At 41.5% G+C, this 20,475-nt stretch overlaps 1 long non-coding RNA gene across 1 annotated transcript in view; it reads left to right on the forward strand.

Moving 5' to 3' along the window:
* The first annotated feature begins 1,803 nt into the window (after nucleotides 1–1,803).
* Nucleotides 1,804–20,475, forward strand: part of LOC122545246 — a 21,154-nt gene continuing 2,482 nt past the window's right edge. Inside the window, exons 1-2 of the long non-coding RNA XR_006310523.1 lie at nucleotides 1,804–1,831; nucleotides 4,564–4,661. This is a non-coding gene — a long non-coding RNA (uncharacterized LOC122545246). The remainder of the gene's footprint in view (nucleotides 1,832–4,563; nucleotides 4,662–20,475) is intronic.

The following is a 20,475-nucleotide window of genomic DNA, read 5'->3' on the forward strand; positions in this document are numbered from 1 at the left end:
TCTTTTGCATACAGCAGCAGATTGTGACTTTTGACTCAGTTGGCACACCATACTGGAGGGAAACTGGTCTATAATAGTGTTCTCTGAAACTTGTTTCAAAATTCAGGCCCAAATTTCCTGGCAAGCAGGGGCAACAAATGAAAAATACATTGGCTTGACCATTCCTGGAAAGTGGAATTGCATTGAAAGTATTTTTCATCTGACTATCAGCTCAATTGGCTGGACAACTGGTGTGCGATGCAGAATAACACCAACATTGTGGGTACAATTCCTGCACTGGCTGAGGTTACCATGAAGGTCTCTCCTTCTCAACCTCTCCCTTTGCCTGAAGCAAGGTGACCAATAGGTTAAATTACTAATGAGAGAGCAGCTCTATTGTCTAGTAGGACTATGTCAACTTTACCTTACTGACCTGTCAAATAGTCCAAGGGAGGGGGATTCCCTGCAACACAACCGTATCCTGTTCCATTTTCGTCATGATGAGCTGTAGTGAGCAATTAAATGTCTCAGCTCTGTGTCCATGAGCCACAGCTAGAACTGCCAGACTCTAATAAATATCCCATGTGGGTGGACACACGTCAGACTCACGCATCACCTCAACATTGCACTTTGCAGTTCAATTATATCTTACATTGTAATGCATCCGCCTTGGTTTCTTTATGCATTGGAATACGGATTGGATTGTGTGCATCTCTAGGCTTTAGCTTGTTTTTCTAGTGCTTTTATTTGAATGCCCACAGCACCTCAGCCTTGCCATTTTGCATGTTGCTGCCTTAGTCAGAACTTACAGACTCACAGTAATTGAATGTCTTATCTTGTAGTATAGACAGAGTGCCAGGCAGCTCATCATGGATGCCTACACTGAACAGCTAAGGATGCAAACATGCTGGTATATGGCTCCATGCTATGTCTATGTCACAGCTACAGCATATGGCAGTAACTTGTGTGACAAGCACACTACATATGTTTCAGAGTCGAAAGTGTGGCATTGGAAAAGCACAGCAGGTCAAGCAGCATTTGGGGAGAAGGAAAGTCCTTTATCAAGGGCTTTTGTCCAAAATGTCAATTCTCCTGTTCATCGGATGCTGCCTGACCTTCTGTGCTTTTCCACTGCCATCCTTTTTGACTCTGACTTCTCCAGCATCTACAGTCCTCATTTTTTCTCCCTCATGTGGTTCAACCAAATAGCCATAACTGAAAGTCGAAGGAAAATGGTCTTTAATCCAGTCAATGGAGACTGTGATCAATCAGGGGGTACCACCAGAGTAGGTCAAGGGCATCATCCAATCTCAGCCTAGGTGTTTGGCCATGGTCAATTAAGTACTTGGTGCAGTCAGGTTCCAGCTATCTATGTCCTTACTGTCTGGGGTTTGGGTCATGATTGGTCTTGTGAAGAGGGTGCCAAAAATAACAGGCTGAACATGCAACTCTCTCATGCAATCTGGAAAACTTTCCATCCTCAATTGAACCTCTACTATGTAGTGAACATGGCTCTGAGCACAGCCATAGTGAATGGATTAAGTTTGTTGTGTTTTGTCTGTCAGGTGATGTCAATTTGTAGGCAATGTAAAGCCATTGAATGGCAATTGCATTAATCAGGAATTATGATTCAAAATTAAACACATCCTCCATTACAATAATTTGCAAGTGTATCTCATACATTGACGAGCAATGTAAGTTAGAAATTGTAGCTCGATTACAATGGGATCTTGATCAGATGGGCCAATGGGCTAAGGAGTGGCAGATGGAGTTTAATTTAGTTAAATGCGAGGAGCTGCATTTTGGGAAAGCTATTCTTAGCAAGGCTTATACACTTAATGATAAGGCAAAAGTGAGTACTACAGATGCAAGAGTGTGGTGCTAGAAAAGCACAGCCGGTCAGACAGCAGGAAAATCAACGTTTTGGGCAAAAGTCCGACATCAGGAATGAGGTTTGGGAGTCTTGGGGATGGAGAGACAAATGGTGGGGGTTTGGGGGGTGGGGATGGAAGATAGTTGAAAGTAAAAGTGATAGGTCGGAGGGGAGGGTGGAGCAGATACGTGAGAAGGAAGGTGGGAAGGACAAGCAGGTCCTGAGCCTCTTCCGTCGCCATTCCCTTCCCAGCCAACACCTGGAGGAAGAACGCCTCATCTTCTGCCTCTGGACCCTCCAACCCCGTGGCATCAATGTGGATTTCACCATTTTCCTCATTTCCCTTCCCCTCCCCCCCCCCCATACCCCAGTTCCAACCATCCAGATCTGCACTGTCCTCATGACTCATCCCATCTGTCCATCTTCCTTCCCCACCTATCTGCTGCACCCTCCTCTCCGATCTCACACCTTTACCCCTACCTCCATCTACCTACTGCACTCTCAGCTACCTTCCCCCAGCTCCACCCCCCTCCCATTTACCTCTACACCCCTGAGACTCCTAGCCTCATTCCTGATGAAAGGATTTTACCTGAAACATCAATTTTCCTGCTCCACTTAATAATGAGGTCCTAAGGGGTGTTGCTGAACAAAGAGACCTTGGAGTGCAGGTTCATAGCTCCTTGAACGTAGTGTCACAGGTAGATAGGATAGTGAAGAAGGTGTTTGGTGTGCTTTACTTTATTGGTCAGAGTATTGAGTACAGGAGTTGGGTGCTCATAGTGTGGCTTTACAGGACATTGGTTAGGCCACTTTTGGAACATTGCATGCCTATTGGAAGGATGTTGTGAAACTTGAAAGGGTTCAGAAAAGATTTGCAAGATTCTTGCCAGAGTTGGAGGATTTGAGCTAAAGGGAGTGGTTAAATAGGCTGGGGCTGTTTTCCCTGGAGCGTCAGATGCTGAGGGATGACCTTAAAGAGGTTTATAAAATCATGAGGGGTATGGATCGCATAATAGACAAAGTCTTTTCCCTGGGGTTTGGGAGTCCAGAACTAGAGGGCATAAGTTTATTTTGAGAAAGGAAAGGTATAAAAGGGACCTATGGGGCAACATTTTCACACAGAGGATGGTACGTGTATGGAATGAGCTGCCAGAGGAAGTGGTGGAGCTGGTACAATTGCAACATTTAAGAGGCATCTTGATGGGTATATGAATAGGAAGGGTTTGGAGGGTTATGGGCCAGGTGCTGGAGGGTGAGACTAGATTGTATTGGGATACCTGGTCGGCATAGATGAGTTGGACTGAAGGGTCTGTTTCCATACTGTGTATGTTTATGACTCTATAAGTGCTAACAGGCGATCTTTCTTTCTTTCTTTCTTTCTTTCTTTAAAGTCGCACCTGCAGTCAACAAAGGTCTCATAGTCTGCACAGGGGCATGTAGTATTTCCCCTCACATTGAACTAAATATGGCAGGCCCTTCGGTCCAACATGTTGTACATGTTAGTTATCTAACCACACTTTTAAACTCTTAGTGTAGTTACATGACATGGTCAGTGCTACATGCATGTGAATACAATCTATTGTGTCAGATATTCATGCAGAGGCACCGCACACCCCTGCTTGTCATAGGCCTCCATGTTGTTCTGTATCGAAGCCAAGGGTAAAGTCTCATTCATGTTTGTAGGTATTACCATCACTTTGGTCACAATGCAAAAAGGGATAGGGAATTGAGAAGATTAAAGAAGTCAAAAAACACAAGGCCAGCAACAACCTCCAGCAGCTGCCAAACAGGCTGCAGAAGGACAGCTTGCAACTGAAGGTCTGCTCAGGCTGTGAAAGTGGTTTGGAGTTGCAAGCATGCACTAACCTCTGTGTTATTTCCTCCAGATGTGTGAGGACATGTAAATAAGTGGTTGTGGTCTATCAAAATTCTCTAGGTGGCCTTTCCCAGCTCATTTAATTAATGGAACATAGCTATTCAAGTAAAGATGGAGACAGAAAGAAGGAAACTACAATATAGTTAGCCTTACATCTGCCATAAGGAAAATGCTAGAATTCATGGGATTTGGGTAGTTTGAGTGAGTGGACAAAGGGTTGGCAGGTGGACTATGATGTAGATAAATCTGAACTTGCCCATTTTGACATGCTTCCTAATATATTGTTTGAATGAAGAGATATATATATAAGGCAGTTGGAGATTTGAGTGTTCCAGAAATTAAATCACAACAAAAAGGTAAGATGAAGTAAGTTATTAGAAAGGCAATGAAATTTTGGCAGTTGTGTCAAGAGGAATCAAACATAAAAGTAAAGTGTTTCTGAAACTGTATAGCACCTTTGTTAGAACTCATCTTAACTATTATATACAGTTTTGGTCCAGTTACTGAAGAGAGGATATAATTGCTTTCGGAGCAGGTTAGATCTATTCTCACTGGAGTTGAGACGAATAAGAGGTGATCTGACTAAAGTATATAAGATTCTGAAGAAACGTTCTGAAATAGAACTCCTCCAAACATGAAACCCCAAACATTAACTGTTTCTCCCTCCACATATACTGCCAAATGTAGATCTAAGGAAGAAGCTGAAAAATAAGGAGTTTCCTAATTAAGACTGAGACAAGATTTCTTTTCTCTGAAGGTCATTAATCTGTGGACTTATTCTTCCCACCTCTTCATCATATAAATGCCTATCTAATCAACAATTTTCCGCCTGTAGATGATATTTTTCTTGAGGCATATGGTTTCTGAAGTTATGACAACCATGAACCTGAATCTGGTGGGAAAACTGCTTTGGAGCTAAGAATATTTTCAAAGGTAAGTTTAAATGATGTTGCAAATTCAAACATTATCATTTAATGTTATGTGATAATCTGAGTATGTTTTCCAGCAGTGATTGATGATGAAGCTCTGTTATAAAAGGTAACTGACCATGTAACTGGCCAGTATTGTTTGCATGTGTTAAAGTGCTTTCTTCAGTGGGAAGTCCTCTACTACCTTGAACATTATTGGAAATCTGATTTAAATGAGTGGTTGGTTCTTGTAATTTGAGGGGTTTTTTCTATATTAATAGTGATGTGAAACCCAGCGATCTTGTTTAGACACTGAAAAAAATTGAAGAGTTGCCAGACTTTTCTGATTGAAACACAATTTAGCCTTTGAAAATTGTGGAACAGATGGTTCTACACATATTATGCAACATACACCCAATCAGCTAACTTCATATAACCTATTATATTGAGCTCTATACATCTGTTTAACTATGCAAAGTAATTTCATTTAGAAAGCATGGCTGAGATCCAAACACCACTTATGGATTGCTGAGCAATTGTTGACAGTAATATGAGGAGACTGTTTGTTTTGTTTGGTTGGCAGCTTTATAAGCACATAATTGAATCAAAAGCTTTGAATAGACTTCAATAGATGTTTGTTTAATTTGGCAGGTTAATGAACGATTAAGTTGTTTTGAAGGAAATGCCAGTGATTATATGTTTGATTGGCAGTTTTATGAGCATTCAGGAATTTTCTTTACCCCAAGAGGAATATGAATGTTTTTTTTTTAATGAGCATTTCAAAGACTTCAGCATATTTCATAGCTCGAGTTCTGCAAATAGATACTGAGTGAGGGGACATGGGTGATATGAGAGTGTGTCGAAGAGGCAGTGTGTTGTGTGGGGGTTGCGAGCAAGAGGACTTAAATGCCAGGTAGAAAACTGGGTTGATAGCCCAATGAATAGGGGCAGACCTTAGCTACTTCCCCTCATCCACCCACATCTGGTCCCACCTCAGCCCCCACAGTGGGTGGCTCCAATGCACAACCAAATCCAGTTAAAAGACTGACTTTCTGCACTGAGGAAGCACAAACAAAAGATGAAAAATTTAGCCAATGGAATATATGTTAATCATTTGCCTTCCCAAGTGAGGTATTCTTTACACTTTACCACATTAAATTAAAGCTGCTTATTACAACTCACTGAGGTAGCATGCTGGAAATCAAGCCCCACTATTCCTGCAGTCATGACAAAAGTTAAAGTTTTTTTTTGTTTAAATGCACAAGTCAAACCACAGCTGGAACACTGTGTACAGTTTAGGGACCCTTCCTTAAGATATACTGACATTGGTGGTAGTCTATTGCAGATTCACCAGGGTGATGCCAGGTATAGAGGGACTATTTTATGAAAAAAGGTTGTGTAAATTTGGCTTGTGCTCATTGGAATTTAGAAAAAAGGTGATCTTATTGAAATATACAAGATTCTTAAGGGACTTATCAGGCTAGATCTGGAGGGGTTTCTCCCCTTGTGGAAGAGTCTAGGACAGAGGGCATAATAATGGTTTTTCCATTTAAAACAGAGATAAGAAGAAATTTCTTTTCTCCAGAGATTGTGAATCTGTGTAATTCTTTACTGCAGAGAACTGGCGAGTCTGAGCTGTTAAGTATATTCAAGTTTGAGATAGACTGATTTTCAATCAGTAGGGGAATTAAGTGTTTTGGGGAAGAGGCAAGAAAGTGGAGTGTAGGCTTATCCGATTAGCTATAATTGCATTGATTGGCAGAGCAGACTCAGTGTGCTCAATGGCCAACTTCTGCTCCTACATCCTATGGTCTTATTGTATAGAGTGTGCAGATTTGCAGATCGTGATTGATAGAAAGCACAAATCAGGTTTTTGTACTAAATAAGAATTGTTCATGATTGTAAGTAATTAGAGTCGAGCTGTAGTTAAACAGTTACAAACCATTGGTATATAATATGACTAAATAAAGCTCTAAACCTCTTATAAACTCCCCCTTTTACACATGCGTGCATATATACACAGGCACATACCAACAGGCAGGAGTAGATAGATTATGGGCACAGGAAAACCTACACAGACAGTTCAGAAGTCTGTTCCCAGATACTGTTACTGAGATGATCATTGTGACTCTTCTGCTGGCATGCATGCTGCTTCAGTTGTTTATTTCCGGATGGTTCCACTGCTAAATAAGAGATGCAAGGTGGCCAGTTTATTCAAAAAGTATCTGACTTATCAGTTAAAAAACAACTGTTGCAGAAAAGATAAATTTCTTTTCAGGTTGACAGTGAGTTTTGACTGCAAAGAATAAAGTGATTCCTCCTGAGCTGGGCAGAACTGAACACTTCTATGTCTCTTCCTTTCTCTCTCTCTTTTCCCAATTCTAAGCTGTTCATTTACCTGATAACCAGCCAAAAGGTCTTTGTCATTGGAGACATGGTCACCATTCCAGGGACTACCCGGCTTCTGGTTGCAAGCGAAGCCTGCATCTATAAACTCTCTCAACTCCAAATCATCTGCAACTTAAACTTTAATTATTGGTTGTTCCAACAGTTGTTGACCTGATACCTGGCATTGGTGTCATTTTACATGCTTTCAAAACTGCAGCCAGTCTTTCAAGCACTTCTTTTAAAACTCTTTCTCATTTGAGTCCCCAGTCTCTAAAATCACAAAATAAAAAGATGTGGTCTTAAACTGCTATTGCTTTTCCAACTTATGTTTTGTCCAACACTTTTTTTGAGCTACTATCTGATTCCACTGCTTTATCTAGTCTGATATCATTTTTGAATTTTACTAATTTGTACCACATTTCGAGCCATATATTCCTCATATGAAGCCATGTTGGTTATTGTAGTAGGGATACAGATTAAAATATGCACAATTCCACTATGCCACCATGACTATAATGACGCAAAAATTAAGCCTCAGTGGTGACTTGCAAATTGGACCTTTCTGAGGGTACCCAATGTGTAGCAGTTTACATACAACAAATGGGCATGTTTAATTCCTGCTCTTGGGATCGAAAAGACTACACATGCAGTTATGGAAGAAGCCAATAAATCCTATTATCGGTCTCATTAAAGTTGAAATTGAGCTCTTTATAAGACAATACATTTCACACAAGCTATGTTTTTCCTGCTGTCTGTCCCACTTCCACTATTGTTTTTAAACCTGCAGTTAAAGGTCTCCTTCCTGCCCCATGGATGTGCAAAGAAATTGGCCACAAAGAAGCTGTAGATTCCATAAGATTGGATATCTCGAAGATTAAATGGGTGTTCACAGCAGATAAAGGCAGCTAAAGAATTAATGGCATAAAAACTGCAGAAATGTTGTTGAAATAGCTACAGATGAGAGATACAGAAATTTCAGTGAATTTGATATTTCGAGAGAATTTTTTTACTTTGGTACTCCACAGCCAAAAGATTTCATCATTTAATTAAACAGATGGATGGGTGTAGGTGAACAAGTACAGAAATACAAACCCTCATTAACTGTATAAAACTGGGGCATTAAGGCTGGCTGTACTTAAAAGTTGATCAATCATCAGGATCTAATAAGATGTATCCAAAGATTCTGAGGGGAGAGTGAGAATTACTGAGACATTGATAACAATCTATCTCTGTCCAAAAGAAATTGATGTTAAGGATAAACCTACCAACTGCAAGTCAGTCAGACTAACCTCTGTGGTGAGAAAGCTATTAGAAATGACAACCTAGGGCAAAATTAACAGTATCTAGCAAAGTGTGAATTAATTAAGGGAAGTCAAAATGAATTTAAATGAATGAATGAATGAATGATTTATTGTCACAAATATCCAGGAACATACAGTCGAATGTGTTCTGCCACCACAGCCTGGTACCATTTTGAGGAAGGAGTCGAGAGTGTAGTGCTGGAAAAGCACGGCAGGTCAGGCAGCATCCGAGGAGCAGGAGAATCGACATTTTGGGCATAAGCCCTTCATCAGGAATGAGGCTTGTGGGTCAGGGCTGAGCGATGAATGGGAGGCGGTGGGGTTGTGGGGAAGGTAACTGAGAAAGTGAGGGGTGGATGAAGGTGAATTTGTCATCCTGTGAACAGATGCAGCAGAGATGGAGGAATTGGGAATAAGGGATGGCGTTTATATAGGGGGTGGGGGGGGGGGGGGGGAGGTGTAGTCCAGATAGCTGTGGGAGTAGGTGGACTTGTACTAGATGTCTGTGGTTAGTCGGTCGCCAGACGTGGTGATGGAGAGGTCCAGGAAGGGGAGAGACGTTTTCGAGATGGTCCAGGTGAATTTGAGGTCAGGGTGGAAGGTGTTGGTAAAGCTAATGAACTGTTCAACCTCCTTGTGGAAGTACACGGTGGTGCCGATACAGTCATCAATGTAGCAGAGAAACAGGTGGGGGGTGGTTCTGGTATAACTGCAGAAGTTGGACTGTTCCACATAGCTGACAAACAGGTAGGCATAGCTGGGTTTTGAGGAACGCAAGAATAAAAAGTAAGTATATAAACAGAGTTCATCTTCATTGGCCAGGGTCCCAAATACAGCTCCAGGATTTCTGCATGGTTTATGGTCCAGACCTACCGCAGCCAGGTGTCCCTGCTTCGGGCACCAACACTGCCTCAGTCGATGAGCTTTTGCCACCTGAAGAGTCCGCACTCCAGGCTGACTGCTGCAAAATGTCCCCACTCTGCCAACACTGCAGCTGAGGCCCCACTGCCATTCTAGAAGTCCACACATTAGGTGTATGAGCCAGGATAAAGGCAAATCATGGTTTCCTAATTTACTTTAGATTTTTTAAAATAAAATAACATCATGCAGTGATGTTCTGGACACATATGTCGAAAGGTTATTTGATAAATGCTACATGATAAGCTTCCCAACAAAGTTAAAGCCCATAGAATAAAAGGAACAATTGCAGCAGGCTTGTTGATTGACAAAAAAAAAACAGAGTGGGTGGTGAATGGTTGTTTTTCGGTCTGGAAGAAATTTTGCAAGTGTGTTTCCCTAGGATTCAATGCTATGTCTCTTGTTTTCCTTCAAATAGTATTTATAACAAAGTCCTGGATAACTCATATATATTATCATAATATTCACATCAATATCATTGACTGCATTCCAATTATCAACATTCTTTGTTATTTCATCTTAAAATTTAATTAATTTGTCAAGAATGATCAATCCATGTTGGTTATCTTTAATTACCTCAAACCTCTCCAAGTGCATATTGATTTTTTTTGCACCCTGTTTAAGGATTGTAAAACCTTACCCCAATACCAATGATGACTCATTGCTGCTAGATTGTCATTGTACCCTTATTTGAATAATGATTCGGAGATGCCGGTGTTGGACTGGGGTGTACAAAGTTAAAAATCACACACCAGGTTATAGTCCAACAGGTTTAATTGGAAGCACACTAGCTTTCGGAGTGACGCTCCTTCATCAATCACCTAGTGCTTCCAATTAAACCTGTTGGACTATAACATGGTGTTGTGTGATTTTTAACTATATTTGAATAAGAATGTCATCACATTTGCTTCGTTCTTCTGGCACCTCTTCCAAAAGAAAGGTAAAAGCTTAGTGAATATTTTTCTTTCTAGAATACTAACATTGTTGTCGAAACTATGAGCTAGAAAATTTTCAAGTGTTCAGCCGTTGGCATATCCTCCATAAGAAAGTAATTACAAAGGCATGCCAGATCTATCTTTTTACAAATGGAGGGCAACCTCAAGAATTTTATGAGTAAATCTATGTAAAACACTGGGTCAGCTTCAACTGCTATTGTGTCAAATTCTGTGCTCTGAATTTTGAGAAGATTGTGAAGTCTTTAGTGAAGGTGCAAATAAAATATTTCAGAATGTCTTCAGAGATGTGGGCCTTTGGTTCTGTGGATGGATCGGAGCGGCTGGAGTTGTTTCTGTTACATGAGAGAATGGTGGAGATTTGATAGAAGTGTTAAAAATTAGGAAGGTCCTAGACAGGGCAGTTGGAAGCCTATTGATGGAAGGGTTGAGAAAAAGTGAAGATTAATGAGATTAAATAAAAAATGACATGAACAAATCTTTTTAATGCAGCAGTGGTCAGGATGTGGAATGCAGTGCCTGGCTAGTGCAGTGAAGAATTGTTCATGGATTTTAAAAAGGAATTGGATAATTATCTGTAGAGAGAAAAACACATTACAGGGTCCTGGAGGGATGGTGTGGATATCGGAAAAGCTGAATTGCTCTTGGAGAGAGCTGACACACACACTGTGGGCCAAATGACCTCCTTCTGTCATCATTCTATGGAAAGGGAACATAAATTGCAGGCTAAGAATAATCGTGCATCACATATGGTCATGTTCAAATTATGCAGTGCTCATGTCAACATGCTTTCAGTGGTCTTCAGTCCTTGAAAGTCTAATTATTTTTAAGAGAATTGCCACATGATTTTCTAGTGCCTTTATAGACTAAGAAATAATTAATAAATTGGGAGCTTTAATCTATTCAGTCTGAAAAGAAAATGTGTGTGCAGTCATCTTTTAAAAATAGTAAATTGAATTTCGAGACCAGAGTGTGAAATACTGTAAACCAGACTAAGAATGTTAAAAAGACAAGCTTCAGACCATGTGTCTAAACGTGTGGAGTGTTTGCAATAAGGAGGATAATTAGTCATGTAGTGTAAATAGATAAAAAATGGATACAATGTAGTTGGCATTACAGAGACGTGCCTGTAGTGTGACCAGGGATGTGAACTAAACACCCAAGGGTATTCGTCTTTAGGTAAGGCAGACAAAAAGAAAAATATCTGGAGCAATGTTGTTGGTTAAAGAGGACATTAAACCAATAATGAGGAAGGACTGTAACTGGGAAGTAGAGTCAGTATCAAGGGCGATATATGCATCAATAAGAATATTTTGAATCTACGAAGCACTTTTAATTTGAAAAGAATACCTGAGCCAAGGAGGGAGATATTGGGATAAGTACTCAGAGAAATGGCCAAAGAAATGACAATTGGCGATGCAGTATGACATCAAACCCCTCATCTCAGCACTGAGAGCATGTCCTACCTAGTTCTGCAACATGCTTCAGAGTCAAAACACCACCTCCAACTTCCCAAGCTACTGATACAAACATTCACCAATCAGGTTGATTTTTCCCAATGGGAAACCTGTCAATGATGAAAGTGTCATACTGTGGAATTTAAATTTCCAGAATAAAGGATACTAAAGTATGTGCAAGGTTGAGCTACCTGTGTGTATATATGCATATGCCATTAAAGGTGGCAGGAGAGGTAGAGAGAGCAGTTCATAAAGCACACAATATTCTGGGCTTCATTAATACTCATATAGAGAGTACAAGACCAGGGAGATTATTCTGAACTTATGTAAGATATTAGATAGACCTCAGCTGGAATATAATCCTCAGTTTTGGGGTCCACATTTTAAGAAGGGTTGGAGAGAGTACAGAAGACAGTTTATGAGAATGGTTCCAAGGATGAGAATCTACATCTCTGGCCATAATGCCAGCATTTTGACTTTGTTTTGGGGGAAATCTGCAACCTCTAAGTTTTGTTTGTGTTTGCTGGATGTAAATAAAAGCTCATTTAGGAACTGTCTAATTGCTTGCCTGTGTGTGATATTTTCCTACTGAACAATGACAAAATTTGGGTCTACAGTGAGTATTGGGTACAGAATATTGATGATATAAAGAGGGTGTTTAGATGGCAATGTAGCTATGACAGGTAAGGTTAGGCATGTTGGTTAAACAGCAATAAGGGTACAAGGAACTGTCAGTTTCACAGCATGGCTTTGTTGGTGTCGTGCTATTACACTTCCAGTGGAAGGGGGCAATACCAGATTGCCAACACTTGTCTGGTGGTATTTGAGAGATTAGCAAGTGCACGGGATACTAGCCTTTGAGGCAGCAGGATGGTACATTGGTTATCACCACTGCCACTGGGTTCGATTACAACCTCAGGCAACTGTCTGTGTGGAGTTTGTACATTCTCTCCTTGTCAAGTTAAAAAGTAGGTCCTCAGAGGTAGTAATCTCAGGATTGCTACCAGTGCCATGTGCTAGTCAGAGTAGGAATGATAGAATATTCAGGATGAATGCGTGGGAGAGAGGGATTCAGATTTTTGGGAGATGGGACTATTACAAATTGGATGGTCTACATCTGGACCGGACTGGAACCAACGTCCTTGGGATGCTTTTGCTATCATGTTGGGGATGGTTTAAACTAATGTGGCAGGGGGATGGGAACCAAATAAGGAGGTTAGTGGACAGGGAGGAGGTAGTAACTAAAGCCTGTAAGGAACTAGATAATGAAGTCAGCATGACTAAGGGGAAGAGTAGGCAGGAAGCGGAGGATGAACACAGAGGGACTGGTGATGTGAGGCGCAATTGTTTTAATGTGAGAAGGGCAGCACAGTGGCTCAGGGTTCGATCCCAGCCTCCAACAACTGTTTGTGTGGAGTTTGCACATTCTCCCTGTGTCTGCATGGGTTTCCTCCTAGGTGCCCCAGTTTCCTCCCACAGTCCAAAAGGTGTGCAGGTCAGGTGAATCATGCTAAATTGCCCATAGTGTTAGGCATATTAGTCAGAGGAAAATAGATCTGGGTGGGTTACTCTTCGGAGGGTCGGTGTGGACTTGTTGGGCTGGTTCCACACTGTAAGAATCTAATCAAATCTAAAGTCCAGTAGGTAAGGCAGAGGAATTTAGGGCTTGGATTAGTACCTGGGAATATGATGTTATTGCTATTACTGAGATTTGGTTGAGGGAAGGGCATGATTGGCAACTAAATATCCTAGGATATCGATGCTTCAGGCAGGATAGAGAGAGAGGTAAAAGGGGTAGAGGAGTTGCATTACTGGTCAAAGAAGATATCACAGCTGTGCTGAAAGAGGGCACCATGGAAGACCTGATCAGTGAGGCAATATGGGCAGAGCTTAGAAGTAGGAAGAGTGCGGTAGCAATGTCGGGGTTGTGCTGCAGGCCTCCCAACAGAGAACATAAGGTAGAGGTACAAATATATTGAGATCATAGAAAGATGTAGGGGTACTAGAGTGGTGGTGATAGGAGATTTTAATTTTCCCAACATTGACTGGGATTCACTTAGTGTTAGAGGTCTGGATGGAGCAGAATTTGCAAGGAGCATCCAGGAGGGTTTGCTAGAGCAATATTTAAGTAGTCCAACTCAGGAAGGGGCCATACTGGACTTGGTGTTAGGAAATGATCCCAGCCAGGTGGTTGAATGTTTAAAGTTTGTGCGAAGATTTGTAGCTCGGGTGCTCGTTGTTGTGGTTCTGTTCGCCGAGCTGGAAGTTTTTGTTGCAAACGTTTCGAATCCCTGTACACAAAATACCATGCAAGGACTGCACAAAACACTATATAGGACAAACAGGAAGACAGCTAACAATCCGCATACATGAACATCAACGTCGCCTAGCCAGGGGACGAAACGTTTGCAACAAAAACTTCCAGCTCGGCGAACAGAACCACACAGGTTGAAGGTTTAGTCGGGGATTACTTTGGGAATAGTGATCACAATTCCATAAGTTTAAGGATACTCACGGACAAGGATGAGAGTGGTCCTAAAGGAAGAGTGCTAAATTGGGGGAAGGCCAACTATACCAAAATTTGGCAGGAGCTGGGGAATGTAGATTGGGAGCAGCTGTTTGAAGAGAAATCCACATTTGATATGTGGGAGGCTTTTAAAGAGAGGTTGATTAGAGTTCAGGAGAGATATGTTCCTGTGAAAATGAGATAGAAATGGCAAAATTAGGGAACCATGGATACAGGTGAAATTGTGAGATGAGCTAGGAGGAAAAAGGATAAGTACATAAGGTCAAGGTAACTGAAGACAGACAAAGCTTTGGAAGAATATTAGGACTGTAGGACCAATCTGAAAAGAGGAATTAAGAGGGCTACAAGGGGTCATGAGGTATTCTTAGTGAGCAGGGTTAAGAAAAACCCAAAAGTCTTTTATTCATATATAAGGCGCAAGAGGGTAACTAGGGAAAAGGTTAGTCCACTCAAGGACAAAGGAGGAAAGATATATATTGAGTCAGAAAAAGTGAGTGAGATTCTTAATGAGTATTTTGCATCAGTATTCACTGAGGAGAGGGTTATGGCGGATGTTGAGGTTAGGGATAGATCTTTGATTACTTTAAGTCATGTTGGTATAAGGAGGGAGGAAGTGTTGTGTTTTTCAAAGGCATTAAGATGGATAAGTCCCCAGCTCCGAATGGGATCTATCCCAGTTTACTGAGGGAAGCGAGAGAGGAAATAACTGGGACTTTAACAGATATCTTTGCAGCATCCTTGAAAACAGGGTAGGTCCCAGAGGACTGGAGAATTGCTAATGTTGTCCCTTTGTTTATGAAGGATAGCAGCGATATTACAGACCTGTGAGCCTGATGTCAGTGGTAGGGAAGCTACTAGAGAAGATACTAGAGAAGATACTAAGGGATAGGATATATACCAATTTAGAAGAAAATGGGCTTATAGGCAGCATGGTTTTGTGCAGGGAAGGTCATGTCTTACAAACCTAATAGAATTCTTTGAAGAGGTGACAACATTGATTGAGGGAAGGAATGTAGACATGTATACATGGACTTTAGTAAGGCTGTTTGAAGAGACAGCCTTATGATCGGCTGATGAAGAAGGTGAAGTCACACGGGGTCCAGGGTATTATAGCTAGATGGATAGAGAACTGGTTGGGCAACAGGTGACAGAGAGTAGTAGTGGAAGGGAACTTCTCAAAATGGAGACCTGTGACAGTGGTGTCCCACAGGGATCCGTGCTGGGACCACTGTTGTTTGTGATATACATAGCTGATTTGGAGGAAGGTGTAGGTTGCCTCATTAGCAAGTTTGCAGATAACACTAAAATTGGTGGAGTAGCAGATAGTAAAGGGGACTGTCAGTGAATATAGCAGAATATAGATAGATTGGAGAGCTGGGCAGAGAAATGGCAGATGAAGTTCAATCTAGACAAATGCAGAGTGATGAATTTTGGAAGATGCAATTCCAGAGCGCACTACCTCTCTCTGGGGGAGCCAGACTGGACACCAACAACAAGACTGCTGCTGTTGCCTTTGTTGGGTAAGTCTCCAAGTAGCGCACACGCACACACATGTGCAATCACACAACTTTTTACTGCAACTTTTTGATAGGTTCCACGTTTGCCCTGTATAGGACAATGTTGGAGAGATTATTTGAGGAAGAGGGGGGTTAAGGGTCCACCTCTCTGTAGAACTCCAAGGAAAGTGTTTGGGGAGAGAGAGACAGAGGGCAGGAGGTCAGTCATTTGGAGACGGTGCCTGTTTAATTACTGTAAACAAAAGACGCGATCACTGTTCAAAACACGTCTTTAATGTAATGTTTCTGTTGGGACCTTGAGATCTCCTTCGGATAATCCAATTTTTAGATAATTGTTATTAGGATAATTTGAGGTTCTTCTGCACAGAGAGATCTGAGTGTTAAGGTCCATTGTTCCCTGAAGGTGGCAACGCAGGTCAGTGGAGTGGTCAAGAAGGTGTACGACATGCTTTCCTTCATTGGACAGGGTATTGAGTACAAGAGGTGGCAGGTCATGTTACAGGTGTATGAGACTTTGGTTTGGCCAAATTTGGAATACTGCATACAGTGTGGTCACCACATAACCAAAAGGATGTGGATGCTTTAGAGAGGGTGCAGAAGAGGTTAACCAGGATGTTGCCCGGTATGGAGGGTGCTAGCTATGAGGAGAGGTTGAGTAGATTAGCATTATTTTCATTGGAAAGAAGGAGGTTGAGGGGGGACCTGATTAAGGCTGATAAAATCATGAGAGGTATAGACAGGGTGGATAGCAAGAAACATTTACCCAGAGTGGAGGACTCAGTTACTAGGGATTGTGAGTTCAAAGTGAGAGGGGTAATGTTTAGGGGAGATATGCATGAAAAGTTCTTCATTCAGATGGTGGGTGCCTGGGATGCGCAGCCAGCAGAGGTGGTAGGAGCAGAAACGATAGTGTCATTTAAGATGTATCTAGACAGATACATGAATTGGCAGGGAGCAAAGAGATACAGATCCTTAGAAAATAGGCAGCAGATTTAGATAGAGGATATGGATCAGTGCAGGATTGGAGGGCCGAAGGGCCTGTCCCAGTGCTGGCTTGTTCTTTGTAGATGTGGATGTAAGTTTGCTCGCTGAGCTGGAAGGTTCATTTTCAGATGTTTTGTCACCATACTAGGTAACATCTTCAGTGAGCCTCCAGTGAAGCACTGTGGTATGGCCCACTTTTTATTTTGTTTAGGTTTGCTGGGTTGGTGATGTCATTTCTTGTGGTGATGTCATTTCCTGTTTTTTTTCCCCTCAGGATGTGGTAAATGGGATCCAAGTCAATGTGTTTTTTGGTGAAGTGCCGTGCTTCTAGGAATTCTCACGTGTCTCTGTTTGGCTTGTTCTAGGATGGATGTGTTGTTCAATCAAAATAGTGTCCTTCCTCATCTGTATGTAAGGATACTAGTGAGAGAGGCTCATGTTTTTTTGTGCTGAAAATGTGTTGCTGGAAAAGCGCAGCAGGTCAGGCAGCATCCAAGGAACAGGAGAATCGACGTTTCGGGCATAAGCCCTTCAGGAAGGGCCTATGCCCGAAACGTCGATTCTCCTGTTCCTTGGATGCTGCCTGACCTGCTGCTCTTTTCCAGCAACACATTTTCAGCTCTGATCTCCAGCATCTGCAGTCCTCACTTTCTCCCCATGTTTTTTTGTGGCTAGTTAATGTTCATGTATCCTGGTGGCTCGTTTTCTGCCTATTTATCCAATGCAGTGTTTGTTACAGTTCTTGCAAAGTATTTTGTAAATGACATTAGTTTTGCTCTTTGTCTGTATAGGGTCTTTCAAGTTCATTAGCTGCTGTTTTAGTGTTTTTGTGGATTTGTGGGCTACCATGATGCCAAGAGCTCTGAGTAGTCTGGCAGTCATTTCTGAGATGTCTTTGATGTAGGGAGAGTGGCTAGGGTTTCTGGACGCGTTTTGTCTGCTGTTTGGGTTTGTTGCTGAGAAATCGGCGGACTGTGTTCATTGGGTACCCATTCTTTTTGAATACACTGTATAAGTGATTTTCCTCTGCTCTGTGTAGTTCCTCTGTGCTGCAGTGTGTGGTGGCTCATTGAAATAATGTTCTAATGCAGCTCCGTTTATGAGTGTTGGGATGATTGCTTCTGTAGTTCAGTATTTGTTCTTTTCCTGTAAATGCTGGTTTGAAGTTCCCCATTGGCTGTTCACTCTACTGCGACATCTAGGGATGGCCGTTTGTTATTGTTTTCTTCCTCTATAGTGGAGTTTATGCCAATAAGGGCATTATTGGTGATCTTGAAAGTTTTTTTGTTCTTTGTTTTGTTTTGTTTTGTGTCAGTGTGGGTCTCTACCAGGTGCTCTGGTTTCCTCCCCCCAAGTCCAAACATGTGCAGGTTAGGGTGGATGCGCCATGCTAAATTGTCTGTTGTGTCCAGGGATGTGCAGCTAGGTAGATGAGCCAAGCTAAAGGTGGGGTTGTGGAAATAGGGTAGGGCAACAGATCTGGGTGGGATGCGATGGGCAGAATGGCCTCTTTCTGCACTATAGGGATTCTAAACCATTCTTTCAGAGGATATCTGCTGAGTGATGAGTTCCAGAAATGGCACATAATAAAATGGGGACAGAATCAGGCATATCATAAGTATAGAGTAGATAGTTAATGAGATGTGTTTGGTAAGATACTGAGAAATCTGTGAGCCTTTTTTTTTGGAGGAATTTTCATAACATGGCAAATATAAGATTTAGCCCAATTTTTTTACAATTGGTAGATTCTTTCCAATTATTTTATTCTCAACATCCAAATTTCCAGACATTTGTGTAAATCAACAGTTCTGTAGTTGTATGTTTAAATAGTAGAGTTATTTAAAATATTGACAACTTATTTATAAATTGTTTAAATCAGGTACGTGATCTTCATTAGCTTTTAGAACAAAGAGCTCCTTGTATAGCATAAATCGTAAATGATTGGTACCTCCATTGATGCATTTAGCCATTTATTGGTAAATGAGAATATTATTAAAATATTGAATTCAAATCTGGTGGAAGCCCACAGATGTCAGCACATATTCTTTATTGTTGGCAAATATAAAGCCATATCTGACAAGAGACCTACAGGTTTAATCTGTAGTAAAAGGCTTAATTATATCAATGATCAAGATCCGACTGAATTCCTTCAGCACTTTTCAGTCCAGTGAATTTTATCTAGAATTCTCCTACTGCTTATAGAGTAGCAGCAAAAGAAGAAGACTGCCTCCCCATCTGTAGTAGGGATGAGAGTGACAAGATGAAAAACCCTCTATGATATGTAACATTTAAGAGTTTTCAATTACTGTTGGATATTTTCATCTGCACAGCATAAAAGAAAAGTTATTCTCATTCTGGAAATCCAAATCCTCTAGGCAAAATATGACCGAGCAGAACTGAATAAAATTAGCACCATAAATATTGTCTGCAGCTCTTTAGTAATAGGATAATCTGTATGCAGACATATGATAACAACTTCAGTACCGATGCCAGGAAACCTTCCAATGCAGGTCATTCCACTATAACGTGTTTTGTTAATGCAAATTCACCGTAATGCGATTGATGAATTGTTGACACTGCTTCTAAAGTGCAAACGTTTAAAACGTGCTAGCTGTAACGTGATTACATCGCCAACACTTTAAGTGCTGTTTCCAGAGCATGATTTTTCCATAACGCAGAGTTGCACAAGAATGCAACCATCTCATTATAGAAGAACTACCTGTACCTGTAACTACAACTTGTACAATGTGAGTAATTATTTGGGGAAGATGTGAAGGAAACAGGAGAAGGCAGCTACACTCAGTCCAGCCATTTAATGAGCAACTTCCACTCCCATTAGTATTAAAATAGACTGACACTTTATTGGGAGATCGGGCCTCTAAGCTGAGGAAAATGGTACAATTCTGTCCAGTGATGGACATGATCTTCTATTATCAATGTATTATGCTTCATTGGGACAGAAAGAGGCTATTTTATCCTTCAACCCTGTTCCACCATTCTGAGAAATCTATGATCCAATTCCATATACCCAACTTTGCCCCACATTAGGAAATGCTTTTGGTTACCATATGTCAATCAACCTCAGATTTAAAATGAAGAATTTATCTAGCATTAACTGCCACTTTCTACCATGTACTGAACTGCTTCCTAATTTCACAGTGAAAGGTTTGGCTGAGAGTTTTGAACAGTCCCCCTAGTCGTCGACTCCCTAACCAACAAAAGCAGGTGAGATAGACAGAACCACATTCCTCATTAATATCCTGGAATTTTCAGGCAAATCATCCATTGATCTTTTAAGTGCCAGTAAATACAAACCTGGTTTGTATTCCAGATATCCTTCTAATAAATCCACACTGCATCCCACTCCACACCTTTCCTGTCTAAAAATCCCTCAAGTTGAAAAGTGTGGTGCTGGAAAAGCGCAGCAGGCCCAGGCAGCATCCGAGGAGCAGGAAAATCGACGTTTCAGGCATAAGCCCTTCTTCAGGAATGAGGCTTGTGTGCCAAGCGGGCTGAGATAAAAGGTGGGGAGGAATTTGGGGGAGTGGCGCTGGGAATACGATAGGTGAAAGGAGGTGAGGGTGATAGGTCAGAGAGGGGGTGGGGGCAGAGAGATCGGGAAGAAGATTGCAGGTCAAGAAGGCGGTGCTGGATCTGAGGGTTGGGACTGAGAAAAGGTAGGGGGAGGGGAAATGAGAAAGCTGGAGAAATCTGCATTCATTCCTTGTAGTTGGAGGGTTCCTAGGCGGAAGATGAGGCGCTCTTCCTCCAGGCGTCGTGTTGCCATGGTCTGG

Source organism: Chiloscyllium plagiosum, chromosome 3 (genome assembly GCF_004010195.1).
Source record: "Chiloscyllium plagiosum isolate BGI_BamShark_2017 chromosome 3, ASM401019v2, whole genome shotgun sequence".
In the NCBI taxonomy this organism is placed as follows: domain Eukaryota; kingdom Metazoa; phylum Chordata; class Chondrichthyes; order Orectolobiformes; family Hemiscylliidae; genus Chiloscyllium; species Chiloscyllium plagiosum.